The 14,778-nt window shown below is 38.1% G+C and overlaps 1 protein-coding gene and 1 long non-coding RNA gene across 2 annotated transcripts in view; one reads left to right on the top strand and one right to left on the bottom strand.

Annotated features, from left to right (window-relative positions):
- Positions 1-749: 749 nt before the first annotated feature.
- LOC146489842 (uncharacterized) lies at positions 750-2,095 on the bottom strand. The gene is made up of 2 exons (XR_014864725.1): positions 1,494-2,095; positions 750-981 (listed from the first exon to the last, which is right to left on the bottom strand). It is a non-coding gene; the product is annotated as an uncharacterized LOC146489842 (long non-coding RNA).
- Positions 2,096-9,565: 7,470 nt separating this feature from the next.
- LOC146489833 (uncharacterized) overlaps positions 9,566-14,778 on the top strand; it is a 204,203-nt gene continuing 198,990 nt past the window's right edge. The window contains exon 1 of the mRNA XM_085084304.1: positions 9,566-9,594. The gene's annotated coding sequence lies outside the window, so the exon portion shown is untranslated. The remainder of the gene's footprint in view (positions 9,595-14,778) is intronic.

The following is a 14,778-nucleotide window of genomic DNA, read 5'->3' as shown; positions in this document are numbered from 1 at the left end:
TAGAAAATGTAGATTCAATTTCATTTGTACAACAACAAATTTATTGGTGAAACAGGATTCTGGCACTCTTTTTCAAATGAACATAAAAATAAAATTATTAATGTACTGCAGATAATGAACCACAAACCTTATTCCAAAATGGCTATCATATTAATATTGTTTATATTCAAATTAGTATTTATTTAAAACCACACCAAAAGAGAAAACATTTGAGTTCTGGTTGCTATACATGGCTCAGGAATGTCTGTGCTTCAGCTCCCTATTAGCAGGGAGCAGGGGGTGGGGAGGGGGGAGGTGGAGTGTCATGAAAGAATAAGCAGTGAAAACAGAGGGTCACAAATTTATGCTCTTGCAATCATAATTTATAGTATGACAGGGAGAGCGAGTTATATACAAAAGACAAAATAAAATTTGTTAATTTAAGTCATTATTTAACAAAAGCAAGACAAGTATTAAGTATTAAAATATTAATGTAAAGGAAATGTGTAGCATAACGGAGTTATATGATGCCAATAGGCTCTATAGATGATTTGAATTATGTTGGGGCAAAATGTTTCCAGTAAGTAACTTACAGTTTGCCTCCATTCTTGTTTTCTTTTTCTGGTATTTGAGCTACATTGTATTACCTGTTCAGGGGGAGGGTCATGAAATTTCATTTGTAAAATCTCTACCTCACTCCCCACTAATTTCTGACCATTCCCTAAAACAGAAGCCTATGTAATGGAAAGAGTTACAATGAGGAGGCATGATGAATGAAAAGAAAACAGTTCTTTTATTGATTCTATTTGTCAACTGGTGGTTGATGACAAAAGATCAAGAAAAGCCCTTGAGAAAGGTCAGTGCTCTTCAACTGCTAGTTTAAGGAGGAGCACTGGCCTTTTCTTGGCTGTCCACATTCTTCACGTGTTGTGCTCTGCAAGGCTTGTTTTGGCCTGTATTTAATAGTAAGAGCTGGGTTTTGACGTTGTTGCAACTCAGCGTCTGAAAAATAAATCAAAATTTAAAATACATTACCAGTTGAATCTAATTGATAAGAAACAACTGAATGTGAGGTTTTCTTAAAACCTTTTTTAAATTAAAAATTCAAACTATTTCTTCAAGAAAACCACTTAAAAGAAAGAAGGAACCCTTTTGTAAACGCCAAAGACCACCTTATCGAAAGCTGAGTGAAAATGGATAATTAAAGTGGTTTTCTTCGCGTTTGTTTGCACAGTTTTTGCCACAAGCTTTTGCACAAGCAAAGTAAACACAAGCTTACTCTTATCGCACTGAGATGTTTTGGAAATGCTTCGGAGGGAAAAGCTAGTTTCGGGAGCTAGTTGCACTTACATTCTTTACTCGTTCAATCAAAGTTTCGTACTTTAGAAACGCAATATAAAATGTGTATAAAAATTTGTGACTGCTATTTGTATGGGTGCTGAACAAGGTATCGAGGAATCACCAAAGATAAAAAACAATATTCACACATTCTTTCCCACTCTACATAAGCTTACCTTTTGCCGCTCCTTCCCCTTCGGAGATTTTTTTCAGGTTCACGATCTCCTGATCGCTTACCCTTTTCAAAAGATCAGGTTTAATTTGTGTTCACTGACTTGGGTGGAATGTCCAAGTGTCCCTCGAACTAAACCGAGAAAATAGCAAAACGTGCAAGACAACAAACTGGACCCACACATCTCTCGTTCTGTCGGCCGGACTCGCATGCAGCGCAATTCCTGCCGCTCGATTAGAGCAGTTGTTATACCACTGAACAACACAGCGACTTCCCACCATTGAAAGAACGAAACATTTTTCGAAAACGTGTTCGAAGTTAGCCTCGTAGGGCTTGCCTGGGCTTCGAGTTGAGAGTCTGACGTCACTTGTTTTTCCCGGGTGACCCGGCCTCTGTTGTCATTGGACACCATCTGCCTTTGGTAACCAGGCCGCAGGAACATGGCGGTTCAATGGCGGATGAAAATTCGTGGAGTTTGAGCGCAAAAAAATCGCACTTTCCTTCATCTTATGAGGATATAACTTGGAGATCATGTACTTTAGGACATAAACTACCAATCAACCGCAAATAAAAGGTATTCGAAAATTTGATCGTAGTAGCACTTTAAAAACTGAATGGTAATTAATCTAAATGTAGAATGGAATACATTAACAGCCTACATACATTAAATCAGCCTAGCTTTGCTAGCTAAAGTATCTTTAATCAAGGTTAAATGCAATCTGTGGAATTAAACTGCTGCCAGTTCATGAAAATAAATTTCATTCCCTTGCTCAAAATGAAGTATCATCAATGCTATCCCTATGTTTTCAAAGGAAATTCCAAACAAAGCAGTATTTGCATCTCAGAGGAAATCAGATTAAAAGGCGTGCTGTCCAATAAATAATTTTGTTTAGATACATGTAGTTTGAACTTTTGGGAAGAATTTCTGGAGACAATTTGCTTTATGGGTTGGCTGAAGCTAGCACATATAGTTTTATTCACACATGAAGGTTTTTTTCCCGTCCAGGTAAGGGAAATTGGGATGGACACATGTCTAGGGGGAAGAGGGAGATTGGGGAAGGTTAGAATGGGTAGTTCCAAACTACTAGTCCTTTAATAGTGAAGTGTAAATTCGTTTATGGGTGGTTTGACAAGATTTAGATTGACATTCTTGACATATAAATGACAACAATTCTACATTTGCAAACATAATGTGGCGGTAAATGATAATAACCTTACAAATACCTCATCTCTCCTGGAGATTTATATTTTTGGGGCATTAAATCAAAATGCAGCAAAGTACTTAATATTATACCAAGAATAGCAGTCATAATATTAACTGTTCTACAAGGTACAATATAATGGCACCCGCTTAAACCAAATGAAAACCAACTCAACATAACTGAAATCCTATAGTACAAAATCATGTGCAGCTCAGGGAGCTACAAAAAGCAAATCAAAATATAACGTAGGGAAATTTTCCGGACCCACTAGCCACCGAAGTATGACTACATTCCACTACAATTGGCTTCAAAATCTCACACTCAAACCACAGCACACTCTAACTGAATCCATAATGTTTCTACCTGCATTATCGTGACCAAACTGAACTGAATCTCTGTCAACAGGCGACAAGTTCGTCGATACCTCAGGGCCGTCTTGCAGATTGTAATTTCTTTCAATTTGACCTCCATCTTCAGGTATATGTACACATTCCGGCTCATGATCTTCTTCCTCCACTGAAAACAAATTAAATGATCAATTCACAAACAAGAACAAGCCATAATTGGCTTCAATACTAAAAACAGTTGGCATTCACATTATAATTACAAACTGTATTCCTCTAACCTATTTAAAAAAAAAAAAAGCACAATTAACTGTTCGGATGATCATGCCACATGGCAATGAATTTAGTTCTGAAGTCTCAATTTCATTTTGGATTCTTTAGTTATGAAAGTCTTAACCTTTATAGAGCTCTAAAGCTTAGCACCAAAAATAAGCTTACTGCTTTCATTCTTGCTTTAGATTCTATGACATAAAACCGATCCGTACAGTGGAAGCAAAATCTGAACACGATTTTCCATAATATCCATGTATTTAGGTGCATCATTGTTTCTCACGCAATTCAAGAGTTACGGTTAAGTACCATAAGGGGTTGTAAATCCTCAATCCGCAGGCAAATATGAGGAAAGCCGAACTCAACGCTTGCTATTGTTTTGACAGCCAGACAAACGACATACTGCGATTGCATGGGAAACAACTCAAGCGGTCCACTAAAAGCTGTTGCAATTTTCTCTTCACAAAGACATTCCACTATAATTAGCTTTCTCAAAATCGTACATTAACCACAGTCTACTTTAACTGAATGTATGATTTTACATGCACGATCATCACCAAACTGAGCTGGATCTTTTTCAACAGGCGGTAAGTTCGACGATATCTGAGAACCGTCTTGCACATATAGTCATCTTGTACACATTCCTCGTGTTGTCCCTCCGCTGTTGAACGTAAACACCAGGTCACAAACAAGAAAAAACCATAATTTGCTTCCATAGCAGTTGAAATCTTCTCACAACTAAAATTTGATTCTTAGTTCTTGTCTTCTAACCTCTTAAAACCACAATTCATTGTCTGCATGATCATACCGCAAAACTTGACCCGCTCCTAAAATAAGCTTTAAACGGCGGCGGCTTTAGCTGGCTTTCATTCCTGCTTTACATTCTACGACATGACATTCCGTACAGTGGAAAGCCATTCTGAACAGGATTTTCCATAATATCCATGTATTTAAGTGTATCGATATTTTCACACAACCAAGGCTTTAACAAAAAGTCCTGAAAATTGTCCCCAACAACACTCTCAAGAAAAATCTGAACAGGATTTTCCATAATATCACACTATCATGACAAGAAAAACAATTGAAGCCCCTGCCATTTTTTCTTTAGAAAAAATCAACTTAATAGTAAAAATCAACAAAAGCATTTTCCAATAATTGGCTGTGATTTCTATATAAGCTAAAATAAAGTGAAACTCACCTCATTTCTTTCTCTTTATTCTGCTTAACTAGAGTTAATTCTTCGCCTGCTTTCTCGTTTCCTTTCTCGCTCTCATTCTCGCTGTTCTTCACTAATTCGCCTCCTTTTTTCAAGACATCTTTCTCTCTCTTTCTCTAGTTGTTCCTCACTATTTCGTTTTCTCTTTTCTCGATTTCTTTCTTGCTCTTTTTCCCGTTGCTCTTCACTAGAATTCCGCCTCTTTTCTCGATCCCCGTCCTTCTCTTTTTTCCGTTGCTCTTCACTAAAATTCCGCCTCTTTTCTCGATTTTTTTCTTGCTCTTTTTTCCCGCTGTTCTTCACTAACATTCAGCCTGTTTTCTCGACTCCTTGCCTGTTCTTTCTCTCTTTGTTCGTCACTCATTTTTCCCTGTTTGCTAGCGTTCTCAGTCGGTGCTCTCTTTCACGCCGAACTTCGCTTCTTCGTCGCCTGTTTTCTCGATCTCCCTTTCTTTCCTTCCCTTGTTTGTAGACTTATTCAAAAATTGATTTTCTGTTTTGTCGTACAAGTCGTCTTGAAAATTTTCGTTTTTTCTCAAACGTAGTTGGCGATTCAACTCCCCGCCAAACAAACGCGGGCGGCAGCGCAGTTGGCTAAGCAATTTCCCGCCGAAAAATTAACCCGGGGATCAGCACAGGTTTTGATTGTCTCATTTCACACTGGCTTACATGGGTGAACGTACGTACGGTGGGTCGGTCGGCCGGTCGGACGCAAGTGACCTCATAACCAAACCAAATTTTCTCGCACTTGGGTTTACCAAAATTTTCTCATCAATGGGGCTCCGTGCGCGCGTGCCTTCGGCGCGCGTGCAGCTCCGGTAATATTTACTGTAACTTTGTTTTCATCTGTCTACTTCCGAAGATCGTTAGTTTTGCCTTGCCTGGATTAAGAAAAGCACCACTTTTGAATTCTAAGGAGATCGAGGTTCATCTCTGTAGCCACATGAACATAGTAAGCGTTCTTACTTCTTAACATTTGGATGGATGAAACTTGGACAAGTCGAATTTGGTAGGAGATAATTTTGTTAGTTGGGTAATTCCACCATGGCGTCGTAAAGAAATAAATGAAATGAGGTGAAATAGAGTTGAAAGTTCTGAGTTGCGACAATTGGGTTGATTTTTGCACGCCGGTCACCTTTCGTTGTTCAGTTGTTCATACAAATGTTGTTCTGTTGAAGTCATGGTCGCGGTTTCCTGAGTTTTGTTGGATCGTGTCTAAACGTACACACGAGTGACCACGAGTGACCACGAATGACCACGAGTGACCACGAGTGAGAATAACATGAAAATAGTAACTGACGTCATAATGACGTCATTTTTATCAAATAGCCACTATTTAACCGCTAAAGAAACTTTCTCATAATAAACTAAGACTAGTTTCATGCTTCTAGCATGTGTTGAGGCGTGCACCAAATTTACATTTAGTCTACTTAAATGGCCGCGTGGGAATTTTAACCGGGTTCATTATACCTATTTATACTCGAAGGATATTTCTTCGTCGATCACCACCGCTGTTTCACCAACAACAGCCTTTTCATGCTAGAAGCATGAAACTAGTCTTAGTTTATTATGAGAAAGTTCCTCTAACACATATTTTGCACTCAATTATTCTTTTTCTGAAAAAATCTTTTCGCATTAGCAAACCAGGTTATAGAAAAGGCGGGAATACTTTTTTACAATCGAAAAAGCGCGAAGACATGGAAGAGGCAAAGTCAACAAAAGGGCAGGGGGGTTGGAATAAATGGTAAAGAAATGCGGTTAATTTAGACCCCCCCCCCCCCCCCCGCCCCTTCTTAGCATCCGCTCCCTCCCCTGTCTCTCGGAAATGTCTTTAGTATCATTTGCGGTTAAATAGTGGCTGTTTGATAAAAATGACGTCATTATGACGTCAGTTACTCTTTTCATGTTATTCTCACTCGTGGTCACTCGTGGTCATTCGTGGTCACTCGTGGTCACTCGTGGTCACTCGTGGTCACTCGTGGTCATTCGTGGTCACTCGTGGTCACTCGTGTGTGCTTTTAGACACGATCGCTTTGTTGTGGTTATCATTGACAAGGGTGGTGACTTAAAAGGGTTTAACAGTGGTGTGTAGAAAGGAATCCCAAACAAAACATTTAATAAACGCTGTGCAACTGCGAGACGTCATCTGTGGCATGCGGCTATCAGTTTTTTTCACTTTCTATTTTTTTTTTTAAGAATATGATGAAAAGTTAGTTAATTGACTGCAGCTAGGTGATTGATTTCTACAATGATTTTTTTAACGACGTTTCTGGAAAATATTACAGTGCTAATGACGTGTGTACTGCTCATAAATCCACCAAAATGCAAATCCCACTTCAACAGCATCAAGCAGTCGATCTAAATCATTGTGATAGACAAACAAAGCGGGAGACATCCTTCCATGATAACAACATTCCTCGACACATGGCTGACAACGTTCATCTAACGTTTACAGTAAACCTACTTTTTCCAGCGTTAATTGGCTTTGTGAGGGCTGTTGTCAAATTTCTGATCTATCCGAGAAGCCAAAATTATGTCATAAGAGTAATGAATACGCGACACTGATTTTTCTAGAGGCTAACAAATCGAAAAAGATCACCTCCGCCATAAACAGCAACAACTAAGAAAGCTGTAGGGAAACATCTTAACATTTTACCGTATATCAGTGGCAAATCTGTGCTGATCATGAGGATATTTAGTAATTGTGACAAAAAAGCTATATGCAAATTTTACCAATCCTTCGGAAATCAGATTTCCCAACAAAAAAAGAACCGGAAAGATCAACTTCGTTTTGCTGTTTATTCCATTCCCCGTTAAAAAAAATCAATCAAAAACAAAGCGCAAAGCAAAGTTGTCTCTCGATTGAACTAACACCAGAAAACAATGGATACAAAGCGAATACACCAGTCACCACTGGCAGAGCAATGTTACTAGACTTCAAAACACTCCAAATTTTTGCATTGTAAGTCTTACTAACGCACGGTGTTTGAAGGGAAAGACTTGAGCGAGCTAGGAAATCGAAATTAGGACTCGAAAGAGTCGCCTCACCTTTTCGGCACTTCGCACCCCGCGAGCTCGCACTTTTTCCGATTTCGCGTCTGCCTCCGTGAATTTTAGATTGAGCTAAATGACATGATCATTGTCCTCAATCATAGATGCAAATAAGTCGGTGAATAAGTCGTAGCTGGAAACAGACACCCATCTGGTACGCAGCGCGGGAAAGTGTACGTCTGAGCTACAATTAACGGAATATTTGTTACTTGACCATGACAATTAGATTTTGCGCGTTACAGTGAAACAGAAATTCACAAAAACAGGGATAATATATAAAGTAAAATCAACTGCCAATCAAGTTTAATTTAATCTCTCCTGCATGTCGGACTCAGACGACATTTCTTTATGCGACAAACTGTTATTTTTGGTTTGTTGTTGTTTGTTTGTTTCATGAATTAACAATGGTCGTGGTTAAACGAGAACAATTTTACCTAAGGAAAAGGACGATTAACCTGGGGAAAGCGGTTTTGTGCGAAGCCTATTTCCATGTTAAGGTTAAGGCGAACAATACAAATTTCCCTTGATAACACCTTAGATAAAAGGTAGGGAAGATCGGTTTCCGCACATAAACCAACCAATGTATCGTCGTGCTTTGACAACAAACTTGATAGCTTTGATCGTCGATTGCCAATTACAGGAAAAGGAAGACTCATAACACGGAATCGGAGAAAATGTTTTCGCTTTTCTAATAATCTGCAAGTCAAAAATTAAAAATTAATGTAAGGAAAGTAAAAACAATCTTAAAGTTCAGAGAGTTTAATGACACAGCGACCAAAAGCAAAGCAGTTACTTGAAATCACTTGATAGTTAGTCGATCACTACCGATTTCTTCACGCTAAGGTGTGTACTATGGTAAGCAAGCGAATAATACTTCTGCATCTTTTTTTTCATAAGCCAGAAGAATGGAAGCTACGCAAGCGAGAAAATCTTATTCATTAAGGTGGATTTCTACTATAGCGGAAGTTCAACGTGCACTCGGGCGTAAATATAAAATTGACTTTTACTTACATCAATTAAAAAAGGTGATATAACAGTTAAACGTTTTTTTGACGTATGTTTTTAAGATTGCGAAATAAAAAGAAAAATACGGGGAACTGTCTCATACATCCAGGCAGCTGATATTTTCCTGAAATTTCTTTGTGTTTGTTTTACATATTTTGTGGCATTGATGAAGCGCTTGCAATTTACCGTACAGTGGCAATTACTACCGTCAAAAAATCGGTTACGCGTAAGAATATCACTCCCCCAGATAATATTGGGTGACGCTTAAAGCAACGTTTACAACTCAGAACGCTGCATGACCATACCCTTGTGTTACCTTATCTCGACTTCCTCTTTATATCTAAAAGCCTAAATGTTAAGTTAGCAGTGCGTGTTTGCTTAATACAAAATAAAAGACAGTTGCTTCAAATTCACCAATAATTATACTAAATGACGACTGGAGTTTTGACAAAAAAGTTAAAACACCCACGGTGTAGCCTTTCGCCGTAATTTACCATAGGGAAGATAGTGGTCAGCCACAGCCGCTGAAACAGAAGCATAGATTAAAGAACCGAAACACAAACAAAATAAAAAAGAGAGCAATGAAAAAGAGCATCCGAACTAGTAATCGACTCCTGATAGGAGCACTAGGATTCCCTTTTTCCGAGTATGCCTGTGTCATTCGTTAAATAAAACATCATTCTCAAAACAAATGTGGCCGGTTAAACAACTCCCATAAACAACATCTGATGCCTATTCTTTGTCAAAATGATGCAGATATATCATTTAACTGTACATGGACGCTACGTGCTCAATTTCTTTTGACTGTTTTCTTTAGGACAACTAAATTGGTGTCATTCAGCATTTTGTTACCACCGAAGACATGACGCATTTAGTATAATGTCTACAGCTGCTTAATAACAACCGATATTTTTGACTCAGTTATCAGCGAAGCTTACTAAACTGCGATGTTTCGTTGTCTCTCATGAGTTGTCTCTTCTGAAAAGAGTTCGAGATTCAAGGGAGAGATTTTTCAAGGTAAGCTGTTTTTTGTCCATGCATGGGATAGGCCGTAAATTATGCTTCATACATAACTTTTAAAGACAACCGCAAATACTATCGATGCTCATTCAAACCGCGTGCGCCCTGTTTCACCGACCTTATTTAATATAGTGCAGCAAATCGCTGATAAATTAAGGTTATCGCGTACAGAAAACAGATTCTTGATTTCACATCTAGGCCATTTTCAAATAAAAGCTTGAAAACTAAGATACAAGGTTTCAAGCAAAATATAATAATAATGAAAATTCTATAAATTTTGAAATTCTGCTCAATATCATTATTTACAAAGCTACGTTTTCTCCCTTTCCATGATATGAAAATGAAATCAAAAAATTTGCTCAAAACGAAGTCTTCATTTGAACAGGATGGGTGCTTTATCTGTACATGTCCGTGAAGAACTTATTAATGTTTTAGATCCTTGCTTATGCTCATCCTTGGGGGAGCATAGACAACTGAGCGACATTCAGCCATTAACCAAGAGCACCCGACGAGAACATTTATGCAAAATACTTCAAAACTTGTTTCCTCAGTTTACAGATCGTTATGTCACCTTTTTAAGGCATTCAGTTTGTTTCACCTAATAGAGCTTGATCAGGTCTAACGAAATCTTATTTCTCCAACTTCCACGCTCTTGTTGGCTTTCCGAGAATGCTACATAGCCTTACACAAATGTTTGCTTTCTCTAAAAACAAAAGGAATTTGTTTTCCATTGCCACGAAAGATAGATACGACATTTCCCAAAGAAAATTCCGTTTTTTTACATCGCAACTTAGTTAAAATTTCTGATGGTGATGATAAAATTTGTAAATTTGTATAGTGCATAATTCCATGACGACATGATCAAACGCGCTTTACAACATGAGGACACTCTCCAGATCGAATGGGAATTTTAAAATGTTGGTTTTTGAGAAGAGGGTTAAAACGGAGTTAGGACGAATATAAACAAACTCAATCCATATATAACACCTTATTCGGCGGGAATCGAACCTGAACCACATTGTTGTGCTACTCCGCTGAGGCCGTTAGAAGAGATATTCCACCGAAACGAGCAGCTGGGCGCCGCTGGTCATTCGCCAACTTGATGGATGATAGATCCATGACTACTGTCGCGAACATACAGCGTCACCCTTTACGCCTATTCTGCTATACTGGGATGTACATAGGTCCTGTAGTCTCTGTAGTCATTTCTTGTAGCTCGTGTTGTTTCTGTAGCTCATGCAGTGAATCGTGTAATTACTTTCGTATAGTTCATGTAGGGCCTATAGTTCGGGCAGCTCGAGTAGTTGTTGTATTTCCTGTAGTGTATGTAGTTGGTTTAGTTGCTGTAGTTCACGTCGCTCGTGTTATTCGTGTAGTGTATGTAGTTCCTGTAATTGCTGTATTTCATAGTCACAAATATGTTTTCACAACATTTGTTGTAGAAAATGTATATGGCTCCCGGCTTGATTAAGAATTTGAATTTTTCGGTTATATCAATGCAGCTATACTGACTACAGTTTTAGTTAAATAATTGCCACTGTACTGTAAATTGCAAGCGCCTCAGCAGCGCTACAAAATATGTAAAACAAACACTAAGAAATTTCAGGAAAATATCAGCTGCCTGGATGAATGAGACAGTCCTCCATATTTTTCTTTAAATTTCGCGCTCTTAAAGTTACCGTGTACGTTCAGAGAGAACGTTTTTAGATTTTCATTCTTTTAGATAAAAATAAACTTTCCAGTAAGTTCTTACAAACGAAAAAAGAATTTTAGAAAAAGAGTAGAAGTTAAATTTATTTTGATTGACAGCATATTGCTGCCGACGTAACCACCCGTTGCGATAAACGGTCCTTCTATGATCTTGAACCGCTCACGTTGCCACACTTCGAATATCCTGTATTTAGTGGAAGAACTTGCCTTTGTTCGAGTACGAAACTGAAATAAAAGAAGATAATAGCTTTAAACTACACTTTAAAGTAGGTTAAGATCTTAAAATCTTCCAGCCAAGCGAATATTTGGAGACGCGCTTCATCTAATTTGCAAGTCCGTGAATCGCGCTTCACGAGCTGCCTTTATTTTTTTTTTATTTACGGCTGAACGTTATCAGATCACCGGAATATTGTGTTCGGGTGAGTAACACTTACAAGTCTCGGCAAGCGGAAACACAACAAAAAACAATTGAAAAATAACTCTAAGAATCAAGAGCCACAATTATAATTCCTATGTCTTTATCTTTTCTTACGTCGGCCGTCGTTGCCGTCGCTATAAGATAACTAGTAAAGGGAAAGTCCCCGCTTTTGCTTGTAGTGTTTTCTCGAATACTTACTGTATAAGTGTAATTTCCAAGGCGTTAAACGGAGTCAACTCTTTTAAAAGGTTCCGTTTAAACATTTCAAGCGTCAAACGGATACTCGTTTCCTATTTGCCGCATTAACATTTTGGAACGTTAATTCAAAAGCGATTTTCAGCCGTACTTTCGATAACCAATCTCGAAACTTCGCTATTCTCAACAATATTCCGCTCGAATAGATGTATTCGCCGGCTTTTCGAAGAGTAGCAAGAATTTTCGTTTTGACGGCTGAGACACTGCATGCGGTTACGGTGCATGGTTCCACGATAATTCCGTAGCGCTTTGTGCTAATAATTTCGCTCGCCTCTGTCGCTTCTGCTTCAGCCCAGCAGCTTTGCTCGATGAGGACGGCTTCAGTCCCCGTGTTGTTTTTCTCATAATGACAACAGATTACAAAATCGACTTACAACAAACACCGAAGATATCCAACAAAATGATTAAGGAGTGATTTTCCCGGAACGCGAGTTAGTGCAAAACTGCGACAAAATTTTTTACAGGAGGTGACCGGAAGAAAAAGTAGCTTGCAAAATGATTGGCTTGTTTTCCATAAAGGCGTTAGAGGGCGGTATTTTTTTGTGTAGCGAGAATTTTTTTCAAGCGCTGTTTTCCCAAACTTTATTTTTCGCTTGGAGGGGACACTTTCAAGATTTACAACTCAACAACGATTTGGCCGATTTCAGTCAAATTTGGCCAGGTTCTAGAAAAATATATAGTCAACAAAACTTTGTCGGAGAATTCGATGATTATCTTTAAAAATTCTTTCTTTGAAAGCCATTTCAGTGCGTTCACTCCGCATGTGAAAATGTTCTGTAACTTTTGAACGCAATCGAATTTCGACACGTTTTTTAAACTTAAACTTCCAAAATATAAAATTCGCATTGAGTTGGAACTCTTGAACGACGATCTGGACCTTCAAGTTTCGACTTAACGAAAAAGCCTGGGAATTTATTATCTTGGAAAAGCAATGAAATGTTTGAATACCCAGTTGTATAAGCTTTAATTTCACATGGGTTTTGGGTATGTGGATGTAACTGAGAGGCGCTTCATCCGTTAAACTGAAGCCACCCCTGAAGGTACACGCTAACCTTAAAAAGATACGTTAAAAAAACGTTAAACTTAAGAACTATTATTTATAAAAGAAATCAATCCACTATGTTTTTTTTTTTTGAGTTAGAGCTTCCGCAAGACGTTATGTAAATTTGCAATAAAATGAGCATATTTCAGACATGACTGATTACTAACGTTACCTGAAATAGATGAATAAGATTGAATTAAATGAATCAATTTGGAAAAACGTTGGTGGAAAAGTTTTCCTATGCTGCAGGTAAAATATATGGTGGAAACAATGTTTCCTTCAGTCATCAGTGGCAGGCAGCATCTTGCTCGACGGATAAATAACAACATAGCGACGAATGTTGAAACTAGTTAAGAAAAGTTCTCTAAAAAGCAGGAAAGAATTATTTTAAACTTTGCATCTTGAAGATCTACAAATGAATCACCACGGGCATGAGATCGATTTCATTTCTCTGTTAAATTCAAGGACATCAGAATTTAGTTAGCCAGCTTCTTGGCTGTTTACTATAATTTATGGGAGCTTCTATGCAGAGTCAGGTTACGATTATTAAAAGCTGTCACAGTATTTTATCACCAGGAGACTTCTGCGGTAATTAGTGTAAATGCGTTTTTACGAACTACGACCTCGCTAGCATCGATCACTTTGTATTCCAAGTTGGTTTTCGGATCATAGTGTCAGCTGATGTTGAGATATACTGAGCTTCAAGGTCTCCGTGACTTTACCTTTTTACACTGTTCTTTGTCCACCCGACCGATGTTAAGTTTTGAAGCCATAACGAAAGAAATACAAAAAGAAATTTAAAAAATGTCATATTCTTGTATAATAAATTCTGAAGGTCTCTGAAGAGTCTTTTGCGCTGAGACGAAACGCCGCGTCAGACTAGCCACTGACATTTCACAAGTATAACGAAAGTAAGAAGAGAAAAAAAGTTGACGTTCTATCCTCCATCCTAATCCTCGTTATAGCATGCTTAAAACGTATTTTCGATATGGTCAAAACTAGCTGGTTTTAAATTCGCTTTGACAGAGCTTTGGATAACGCTAATATCGTGCCTCCATGTTTTCTTTTATCAGTGACCTCTTTGCTTCTCAATAAGATAGTCGAAAATTATTTTATTGTTTGTTTGTTTTGTTTTGTTTTGTTTCGTTTTTTCAGTCTACGAACATAATTTCCCGTTGCAAGGTTATTGTGGTTGATCGGCTAATTTTTGGCTTTGTTTCGAGTATGAATTTACTGACTAAAACAGAAACTTCGTTTAGCCATTCAAAGAAACAGTGGTGTAAAAATACTCTCTAGCGCGTTGAAGGATGGTGTAATATTTGCTATAAAATTCTTTGCTAATGTATTTCTACCAAAAAAAGGCCACAACATGGGGGACAGAAAAGTGATGGCAATAAGGGCCCGACAGTATGGTTTTAGTGTCATAAAAACTGGTCACGGAAACATCAAATTCCCTAAACCATTCAATATCTAGCCGCTATAAAAGTTTTTCAAACCTAGAAAGCTTTGGCTGACATAACAATCTACAGAAATGTCATTTCATGGGTAGTTTTGACAACCTGTAACAAGTTATGAACTGCATTTACATTGCATGGCCGTATGATTTTTTTTTTTATCATTGGCGACTTAAGTTGTAGCGGCATTTTTCTGTTGATGACATCACGCATTCAACGTTACTAGCTATCTACAGCCATCAGCGACGTTATTTTTTCGCGCCCAGCTTCCAGTGAAGCTGAATTAACATATTAACCCAGAC

Source organism: Pavona decussata, unplaced genomic scaffold (genome assembly GCF_977016875.1).
Source record: "Pavona decussata unplaced genomic scaffold, jaPavDecu1.1 SCAFFOLD_2, whole genome shotgun sequence".
Classification (NCBI taxonomy): domain Eukaryota; kingdom Metazoa; phylum Cnidaria; class Anthozoa; order Scleractinia; family Agariciidae; genus Pavona; species Pavona decussata.
Note: the sequence above shows the minus strand (reverse complement) of the source record. Positions and strands in the feature narration are given on the sequence as shown.